Source organism: Chiloscyllium punctatum, chromosome 40, assembly GCF_047496795.1.
Source record: "Chiloscyllium punctatum isolate Juve2018m chromosome 40, sChiPun1.3, whole genome shotgun sequence".
Lineage (NCBI taxonomy): Eukaryota > Metazoa > Chordata > Chondrichthyes > Orectolobiformes > Hemiscylliidae > Chiloscyllium > Chiloscyllium punctatum.
Window position 1 is genome coordinate 15,616,961 of NC_092778.1, and position 11,118 is coordinate 15,628,078.

Consider the following 11,118-nt stretch of genomic DNA (forward strand, 5'->3'; position numbering starts at 1 on the left):
AATAAAATGAGGTTTTCCTTTGTCAATCACTGGTGTCTTCTGGACTGTGATCCTTTCAACATTAGGAATAATTTCTCACTATCCGCTCTGTCCAGACCCCTCATAATTTTCAACTGTCAAATCCATTGAGTATATTTCCGTGTTTGTTTTGTATTCCAATGTCTGTGATGTGTCTTTGTTATAAAACTATTATTTTTCACGATTTGGAGATGCTGGTGTTGGACTGGGGTGTACAAAGTTAAAAATCACACAACACCAGGTTATAGTCCAACAGGTTTAATTGGAAGCACACCAGCTTTTGGAGCAACGCTCCGATCACCTGATGAAGGAGTGTTGCTCCAAAAGCTAGTGTGCTTCCAATTAAACCTGTTGGACTATAACCTGGTGTTGTGTGATTTTTAATTTTTTTTCACAATAGCCACACGTGTATACCTATTATACATGTTGCCATATATTCCTTTCACCTCACAACAGTGCTACAAAGAGAAAGCTTTAGTCAATCACCAGGGCTGGAAGGCAAAACCGATGTTGATGTCTTTGAGACTCACCTGGAAGTGGTTAACAAGACTGCCAGGCTGCAATAAATCACTGCCACTAGAGGGAGACAATGAGGTCAATCATCTCGAACTCAGACAGTGACCAGAAAACAGAGGTAGATGAAGGAGCAGCGTTCTGAAAGCTAGTGCTTCCAAATAAAACTGTTGGACTAAAACCTGGGTGTTGGGTGATTTTTAACAGAAGTAAGCACATGATTGTCTTTGAATTGTTCTGGTGCTGTAATATCAGCTTTGTAATACCACACACTGGGCTTTGTTTAGTTCAGATCCCAAGAGGAAAATACTCATGCAGCAACTAACAACAACACATATCGCACCTTTAAGAGAGGGAATGGCCGAACATCCTTCACAAGAGTATTACCAAGCCATCTAAGAGAAAATTAGGGTACATGATTCAAAACCTAAAGAGAAGTTTTAAGGACTGAGTTAAAGGAGATAAACGAGGTAGAGAGATAGAGAATTTGAGGGAGGGAATGGCCAGAGACTGGCACGGAGGTAGCTCAAAGCTGGGAAACCGATCGCGGAAGTATAAAAATGGATGATTAAAGCAATAACCAGTGGTGGTGGCGGTGGGGGGGGGGGGGGGTGAGGGGGGGTGTTGGTGAAGGGGGAGGGGATGGAGAGAGTTGTGGGGCTGAAGTGGGTTACAGAAAGAGGATGGTCAAGGCCACAGAGGGACTTGAAATGACAATTTTTAAATTCGGCATGATGTTGCAACTGTAGTTAATGAAGTCAATGAGTACGAGAGAATAGACAGGGTCTGGTGGGCATTAGGACATGGGCAGAAGAGTTTTGGATCAGCTTAAATGTATGTGAAGGTAGAAGATGGAAGACTAGCATTGAAGAAACAAAAGCAGAAATTGCTGGAGGAATTCAGCAGGACTGGCAGTACCTGGAGAGAGAACTGAAGTTCTGAAGAAGGCTCGCTGCATTTGAAAAGTTAACTTTGTTTTTTCTCTCTCTCCACATGCTGCCAGACCTGCTGAGTTTCCCCAGCAATTTCTGCTTTTATTTCAGATATCTACTATCCATGATTCCAGCGTTGGAGTAATTCAGTTTGGAGATAGCACAGAAAGGAGGTTTCATTGTAATTTCTTCCAACCTCTTCCATTGGGCAGCAGTTACAAAAGCTTAAACATGTGTACCAACAGATTCAAGAACAGCTTCTTCTCCGCTGTTACTAGACTTCTGAATGCACCTCTCAAGTTTTAAATTTAATGTTGATCTTGCTGTTTGTACACCTTCCCTGCAGTTGTAACATTGTATTCCTCGCTCTGTTCTATTACCCTAATGCACTTTGTATGGTATGATCTGCCTGTACTGCACACAAAACAAACTTTTTCACTGTATCTAGGTACATGTGACAATAATAAATTAAATCAAAAACTCAGTGGTGGCAATGGACAATGTTAGAGAGAGAGGTGGATTTAAACAGTTTTGGCAATGGGGAAGACATGGGTTCAGGAGTTCTGCTCAGCTAAAGGAAGAAACTGCGTTTATGAAGTGGCCTTTTGTACAGCCTCAGGACTTGAAAACGCCCTTTACTTTTATAAAATGAAACAGCCAAATTGAACGCAGTTCCCCATTAACCATCAATGACTGGATCATCTGTGTCACTGATGTTGGTTGTGGGACAAATAGTAGACCAAGTTAAAAATCACACAACACCAGGTTTTGGTCCAACAGGTTTATTTGGAAGTACTAACTTTCAAACTTGTTGGACTATAACCTGATGTTGTGTGATTTTTATCTTTGTTCCCCCACCCCCCCCCACCCCAGTCAAACACTGGCACCTTCAATCAGGACAAACAGTAGGCAGAATCCCTTCTTGAAAGTCCTAAATCTTCCCACAGAGTGTCAATACTGACTATCGAATCCATCTGCTTTATCCCAGGGCTAGATCAATAGAGAAGGGTTTTGTTTACTGGGGTCTATCCCTGGGCTAAGGGAGTCGGATTGAGAGTATGAACAGCTTGAAGCAGATCAGAACCATGACTCTCGCAGAATGGTGATTGAAAACAAAGGGGTTGTATTTCAAAGCTTCACTTCAAGGGAGACTCCAACACAAAGAGCCTGTTGTTACAATCTACCCTGCACACCTACAGGCATCTGTTTTTAAATAGCTGCCTGACATATGTGACCAGTAAGCATTTTTAAATGTATAGCTGACAACACATTCCCAGTTTAAGAAGGATTATAGTGCGGGAGCACAGCAGCTGCTAAATAAACACTAAATCGACTATAATCAGAATAATTTCTATTGTATTTAGCATTGACTGGAGATGATGATCTAGTCCAGGGGATTAAGGTCCAATGTATGATCGCACTTTTGAGATTTAAAGTTTGGGAATTTAAATAAACAACTCCCCCATCACCCCCCTCCTTATTAGGGTATGGGTCAGCCAGAATAGCAAAGTTCAGGGAGGTTTATGGGACCAGGATAGTAAAAATAATCCCATGTTTGTTCACTTATTGAACATTTTTCACAGTCTTTGCAATTTTTTAATATAGAACTGGGGGTGGTTTTCTTGTAAAAAAAAGGGGCATAAAATATCCAAGTCTTCATATTATTTTATATTCAGCATATATAATTAATTCTAAGATAAAGCGTGCAGAAACAAAAAGATTTTTTTTATCCTCCAGTCACAGCTCTGTCAGGCAGCCACACACAGCCGGCCCCAGGCTGGAAATTGCTGGTCTGCTCTCGGTTGAGGGTTCAATCTGAATCTTTCAGCAAGAATCGATTTGTTGGCGCCTGCAGCACTTAGCCTGCCGCCACTGGCTGGCTGACAGACATTAAAACTGGGAATGAATCTTAGAACTGCATCCCTGTCAGGTTGAACAGGAAATGTGTCTGTTTGCTCAGCTTCGTCCAGTTATAATGAAACTGTTAACCCATTTAAACCTCTCTGCTGTTGGTTAAATCAATTCCATTAAATGTTTGTCTCACCATCACACTGATTATCATTTGGTTTGCTGGTAGCAGGCATAATATCGGAGGCCTACTCCTGTCCAGGATTATGTGTGTATATGGGGTTAGCACATATGTGTGTAACAGTAAATATATGTGTCAGAGATGTCTTTGGTTTGTTTAAATAGAGTCAAATCTCAATTTTTGTTTGTTTCCTTGACATGGTACTGTACAGAATCAAACTGCATTTTTGACTACATATTCAAAGATTTTTTATGAATAAAGTGTATTTTTGAAATTTAAAAAATTGCATGGAACAAAAACAAATACTTGCATTAATTTAGCACCTTCACAACCTTGAGACATCTCCACCTGCTTTACAGCAATTCTAAATGCTTAGTCACACTGGCTGCATTCATAAATGTCACTCTATGGGTGCAAGCTCTTGAATTAATATGATTTGGAGGTGCCGGTGTTGGACTGAGGTAGACAAAGTTAAAAGTCACATAACACCAGGTTAAAATCCAACAGGTTTATTTGGAAGCAACGCTTCAAAAGCAGTACTTCCAAATAAAGCTGTTGGACCATAACCTTGTATTGTGTGATTTTTAACTTTGAATTAGATACATAGCTTGGTGTACAAACAGTAATTATCTAATAACCAGGTCTGTAGGACTAAGACACAATCTTTCGCTTTCCTCTGATCATGGGGTGTGAGGATATCTCAGAGCAGATGGGGAGAAACCGTTCTTACTGGTGAAGGGATTGAGAATGAGAGAGCACAGATTTACAGTAAAGACATTGGTAAAAGAAGCAGAAAAGACATAGGGGGAAACCTTTCTCGCGCAGCAAACAATTAAGATTTGGAATGCACTGCCTGAGGCTGCGTTTGAGGCAGGTTCAATGGAAGAATTGAAAAGCAAACTAGATTGTTCCAAAATGGAAGTTGGTGCATGGCTATAGAGCGAAGTCAGGAGATTGGAACTTGGTGAATTGCTCTCTTTGAGGGCCAGTGCAGAAATGCTGGGCTGAATGGCCCCTTCAGAGCTGTAATAATTCTGTGATCTCAGCCAGACCCATGTGGTCACACCCTCCAGTCCAATGTAGTAACACTAATGGGATAATAGATTTCTCAGCACCATTAACCACACTACATCAAACTCTGAGCTCTCATGCAGCAAACAAACTGTCTGACACACACGTACATATATAGCCAATAATTTTATGTGGCACTGGTTAGTTCCATGCAACATTGTGCATTGATAACAAAATAATTTTGCTTGTGATCTAGTGCCTTTGCAAATATGGAAAATGTTGTATTGCTTATGAACTTCCATGTACCTGTATGCATTTGTGTGTGTGTTATATATGTGCGTGCATTTCTGTGTATATGTATTTGTGTGTATATGAGTATTTTTATGTGTTTGTGTGGCTGTATGTGTAGTGTATGTGTGTGCATGTGTCCTGGCGTGTGTGTATTTGTGAACGTGTAAGTATTTGTATGCATATTTGTTTGTATTTCTATGTATGTTTTGTATGTGTATATATTTCTATACAAGGGTAACATCCATTAGATACTGCCCTATCCAGTTCACAAAAAAGAATTGATTTATCACACATAGAAAAACCATGCTGTTTCTCTCTGATCTCTGTAAATTTGGCCAAATGCTCATTCACCCTGTCTTTCATGATAAATTCATGATAAATTAACTGACAGTCAATTGGTTTTCTTTCTCCACCTTTGTTTCATGATAAAGAGACATTTGCAATTTTCCAACCAATAGTACAGTTTATAAATTAAGAGCGACATGTGTGCTCATATACGTTTGTTTGTATATGTGTAACATTGCTTTGTATGTGTGCGCTTTTCTGCAAGTTGTAGGTGTAAGGATGCATTGTTTTCTACCCCCTGGTCCAAACTCCATCCCTAACTATGAAATCCATCCATCCCTCCCTCTATCAGCAGGTTGAAGTTAAGCCAGCCTGGTTAGAAGCCTTGTATGACATTTGATCCTGAGATGAGTTTCAAGTTCATATTCATGACATCCACCAAATTCTGTTTTTAAAATACACTTGTCTTAGCCCAGCTCAGATCATCTGAGTGTTGACACCTTTATTCACACCTGTATTTGTAAACTTGATGATTTCAAAGTACTGCTGGCTGCTTTCCCACATCCTGATCTCCATAAACTTGAATTAATTCAAACCTCTGCTGCCTGTATCATAACTCGCAGCAAGCTCCCTTCCCCCTGTTGTGCTCACTGACCTACCTTGGCACCCAGTCAAGTCATGTTGTGATTTTAAAATTCTCATTCTTGTTTTCAAACCCTGCCATAGCCTTACCCCTCCCTATTTCTGTGATCTTCTTCAACCCCATAACTCTTTGAGGTATCTGCAATCCTTTAGTTCTGACCTCCTGTATATTTGGGTGGTGAAAACAGTGCATACACATCTTCACTCACATAACTGCACACCAATCATAATTGCTACCATTGGTGGCCATGTCTTCAGTTGCCTGGGTCCTAAAGCATTGACTTTCCTCTCTGCAATTCTCTACCTGTCCATCTGACTTGTCTTGTTTAAGACATTTTAAAAAACCTTCCTTTTTGACTAAGTTTTTGGCTATCTGCCCTATTACTATACCCCTTTATGTGACTCATTATCATATATATATATATATATATATATACTATATATATAAAATGCTGGGATCGTTTCATTACTTTAAAGGCACCATATAAGTTCTTGATGTTAGATGTATCTATTCATGTAAAAAGTGAAGCTTCCACAGTCCTACTGACCTTGGGTGCTCTCTCACTAGAGAGAGACAACTGATAGTGTCTAAGTGAGGGTCATGTTAAGAAAGACAGTTCATCATATAACCTAAGCTAATGCAGGAATTGAACCCATGCTTTTGGCATTACACTGCATTGTAAGCCAGCTGTCCAGTCCATTGAGCTAACCAATCACTTATCTATGCATGTGTATTTGTTAATCTTATTATTTTTTACAACATACATTGGAAATATATCAAAAGAATCAATATTGTCATGAGCTGTGTGATTTGAATATGTGCAATAACACTACATCCGCAACTATCCTTTCATCTTCAGAAAATAACCACAGAAAGCCATTACAGTTCTCAGCAACACTGTAAACTCAGTGCTTGAAAGAAAACTTTTATCTAGATACGAAGATCTACTCAGAGCTCAATCAGAAACAAGGTCAAAATATCCTGCTACATCCTATTAAATATGATTTCCATTATTCTGAACACTATGTACATAACAGATTATATCATATCGCAACACTGACCACACCCAGATAGAAACACATTTTGATCAAATAATCACAAACATCCTTCTCTAAATATATATCAGAATATTAAATGCAAAATGTGAAATATTGTAATTATTACAACCAAGTATGTTGGAGTATATTGTCTCTCTCTATGTTTTCTCACGAATCCAATAATCAAACCAGATATTTAAAATCTTCACTCAGTCACTGTTACTGACAATTATACTTTGTCCACATGAGGTTTAGAATAAACAAAAATCCCTATCACAAAGCGTTTTTCCTTAAAGCTGTTTCTTTCCTCAAGGATACTGTGTCCTTGATTTTTTTCAGAGGGGTCATACAACACTCCGGGCTCCAAAACAGCTGGGTTGGGGACAGAGATAAAAGGGTGTTGAGAGGCCTCTTTGTTTATGTGTAAACAGATGAGACTTCAGGCCAAGGTTTAGAAGTGACCTGTATAATGAAAGGTGAGTGGTCAGTTCTGAAAGCTAAACTTAAGTTTGAGGGGGTTCAGCAGTGGGCTGTGTGGAAACAGGCTGCTAAACTCTTTCTCCTACTGCCCTTCTAACTTCGACCTGTAAGCTTTTGCTTCATTTTCACTGTGTTTAAGAGGTTTGCTTATTGGGACTGTTGTGTATATTCGGAACGGCACAATTAAGTCCAGTTCAGACAGACTGAGTTCTGTAGGGGTTCTTTATTCTGTTCTTTGTGTTTCTTTGTGTAATTTTGTGAATACATTTTTGTCTGTTTTAAAACCTGGTAGTCAACCTTGAGAAAAGGAACAACAGCTTTTAAGAAAAAAGGATTAGCTTTGTGACAGGGATTTTTGTTTATTCTAAACCTCATAAAGTAGAATTGTCAGTAACAGTGACTGAGTGAAGATTTTCTATCCAGCAAATAAACTGAATGGTAGTCAACCTAGCTAACTTACCCTGGGTAATTTTCACTGCACATTTACTGAAACAAATTGCAAGGCTGCCTGCTTAAGAATGTTTGAGTGGTCTGGCCTAATCCATAACATCTCCAAATGGAGATTTCTCTAATAAAACAGTAAAATTATTAATTTATCATACTTCAAAACTTATTGAATGAAGATGCAAGTAAGATTAACAAATAAGAAGTCCGAAAATGCCATTATTTAATCTTTTAACAAACATAGCACTGTCCACATACTTTAAATTTAATTCCTCAAAAAATGTTACTAATGAAGCATCTTCATTAACATTACAGAGTGGTGCAAGGAATAAGAAGATCATATATTTGGAAGCACTAGCTTTCAGAGTGCTAGTGCTTCCAAATAAACCCGTTGGACTATAACCTAATGTTGTATGAATTTTAACTTTGATCACCCCAGTCCAACATTGGCACCTCAACATCATTACCTAATGCAATCTGATCAATCTGCTTGTGCTTCCTTTCCTTGACATGTGTTATAACATTGTTATTAATAACTCTGTCCAGAGCACTGTTAGGCCATTTAATCATTTATAGGCTAACACATTTTAAGATTCACTTTGTACAACCAGGGTCTTATGGGTGTCACAGAGGCTCAGTGGTTAGTGCTGTTGTCTCATAGGATCTGGGCTTGATTCCACCCTCAGGCAACTGACTGTGTAGAGTTTGCACATTCTCTGTGTGGGTTTCCCTTGGCTGCTCAGGTTTCCCCCCACAGTCCAAAGATGTGTAGGTTAGATGGATTGACCATGTGAAATTGTCTGTAGCGTGCATGCTAGGTGATTAGTGATGGGAAATTCAGGGATAGGTAGCTAGGTGGGGTGCTCTTCATAGGATTGGTGTGGACTTGATTAGCTGAATGGCCTGCTTTCACTATAGGGTTTCTAGTTATACTACATTGCAAATCAATAAAATTTACAACTCTTATTTACAAATCTTGCAGCACTGTTTTTACTTTCTGCTCCTCAAAGGCTCTGCCACCTCACAATGAGAATGGAAGAAAGATGAAGAAAGAAGACTTAAACTGATTGAGTTGTGTAACTGATAAAAGAAGTTGAATTAATCCAAATTAGCAACATTGACAACCAAAGATTTTGAGAATTCTTTTACTCCTCCTCCATTTGCGATGACATGCTGGTTAGTCTGACATCGTGCGAAACTTGGCTGTTGTCTGGTAGAGAGCCTCAGGCATATTTGGATGGATACTTCAGTTGATAACCCTTCCACCTCTGAGTCAGTAGATTGTGGGTTAGTTGGATTTGCGCTCCAGCGCAGTAAGGAAGGGCTAATACACTTGGTGAAGTCTTTTTTGAAGCATTCCCTCTCAGATTAGCATAAATGACTATTTTGAAGGAGAGTTGTTCTAAGTGTCCTGGCTAACATTTATTTCCCATTCAACAATACCATCAAGTAAGCTGGCTGTTTATTTCATTCTATTCATGGAATTGTGTGCCATGCTTCCTACATTCCAATAGGGATTGCACTTCAGAATTACTTCACTGGCTATAAAGTGCATCGTGAGGTTAGGAAAGGTGACACACTAATTCAAAGCCTTTACCCTATTGACCTGTTTTAGCAATCAACAGAAAACAATCCAATTGTTATCTGGTTGCTGTATGTTCTTGCTTTTAGGCATTATTGGGAGTTTTATGTGACCCTATGTCAGTGACATAGAACAGACAATGCAATGCTGCCATCCAACTTTAATTAAAAGATCTTTGTTCCCAATTCTTCAACCAACTGTTGGGTATTACAGTGCAGGTTCATATGAAGCACTAATTTTTCTTCTCTGACTCCCTGAAATGTTTTGTTCACAACTTATAGATTGCTTGGGACAGAACTGCATATTAAATTGTGGGCAGCCGGATTGCAGCTGATATTATGATTCTATCCCCAAGAAATTGTTAATTAAGCATGTTTCTCTCTGGTGCTTTAATGAGTGCTGCCTGGGCTGAGACATAACAGAGTTACAGTTCCCATCTACCTCCACCTGGCTACAGGTGTCATTGCTGGGAGCAGGGGGATTCAGCCAGGAGAAAAAAGAAAGGTCTTTAATTTCAAAAATATGCTTTATTCATAGAACTGTTGTTACATGCATACATATTAATTGAACCAGTTCGCTTCTGTCCATTAGCATATGAAGGAACAAACAGATTTTAGTGTTTGTTTCTATCCAGCAAACAGACTCAAGACATTTGCTGTTTGTACAAGACTGCATTCACATACATTTGAGGCACCGGGAGATCCAATAACTGAACAGACCCCCATTTAACCTTGGCAGAAATAACTTAGACGCTTGTCTTTCAAGTTTAATACAGCTTGCATTTTATATAGCATCTTTGATCGCATCAAAACAGTACCTAGCACTTTACAGTTGGTGATATAATTTTGAATTGTCATGCCTGTTGCAAAGCAAGGTATGAGGTAGTTGGTTTTCATACAGCAGGATCTGAATATCTGGTCGAGGAATAAATATTGAGCACAACACTGGAGCCATCTTTAAAATGATCAAAGGGCTCCTTACATGAGGTGGGGCTGTTGTTGTCTCACCAAGAGAGCTCAGTACTCCATGGTACAGAGAATGCTGGAGAAACTCAGCAGGTCTGGCAGCATCTAGGAGGTCACCAGGTTGATTCCGGAGTTGAGAGGATTGGCTTATGAGGAATGATTGAGTATACTGGGGACTATACTCATTGACATTTAGAAGAATTGGGGGGGGGGGGGGGAATATTAGAGAAACATACAACATTATGAAGGGAATAGATGAAATAGAAGCAGGGGGGTGAAACTAGAACTGGGGGCATAGTCTCAAAATAAAGGGGAGCAGATTTAGGACTGAATTGAGGAGGAAATTGTTCACCCAAAGGGTTGTGAATCTGTGGAATTCCCTGCCCAGTGAAGCAACTGAGGCTACCTTGTTGAATGTTTTTAAGGCACCAATAGATTCCTGAATGGTACAGGAATTAAGGGTTATAGTGAGCGGGCGGGTAGGTGGAGCTGAGTCCGTGAAAAGATCAGCCATGATCTTATTGAATTGTGGAGAAAGCTCCAAGGGCCAGATGGCCTACTCCTTGCTCCTGTTTCTTATCAGAGAGAAACTGAGTGAATATTTCCAGTTTGGTACAACAGCTTAGAGTTTTGTTCTGAAATGGCGCTATACAACCTCATAACTTAGAGGCAAGGCTGGTACACACTGAGGCACCAAAGGGCAGCAGGTCTATAACGGATAGAATTTGAGCCCATTACTCATCCTTAAAGGAAAAAGCAAAGCTTACTTGAGTGGTTGATGGCCATTCAGCCCCTCAAACTAGCCCTGCTAAATCAATGCTGATTCCACATCTTAATCCCATTTCCCACCTTGGTCCCATCCCTTTTAAGAGGCAGAAGAAACAAACA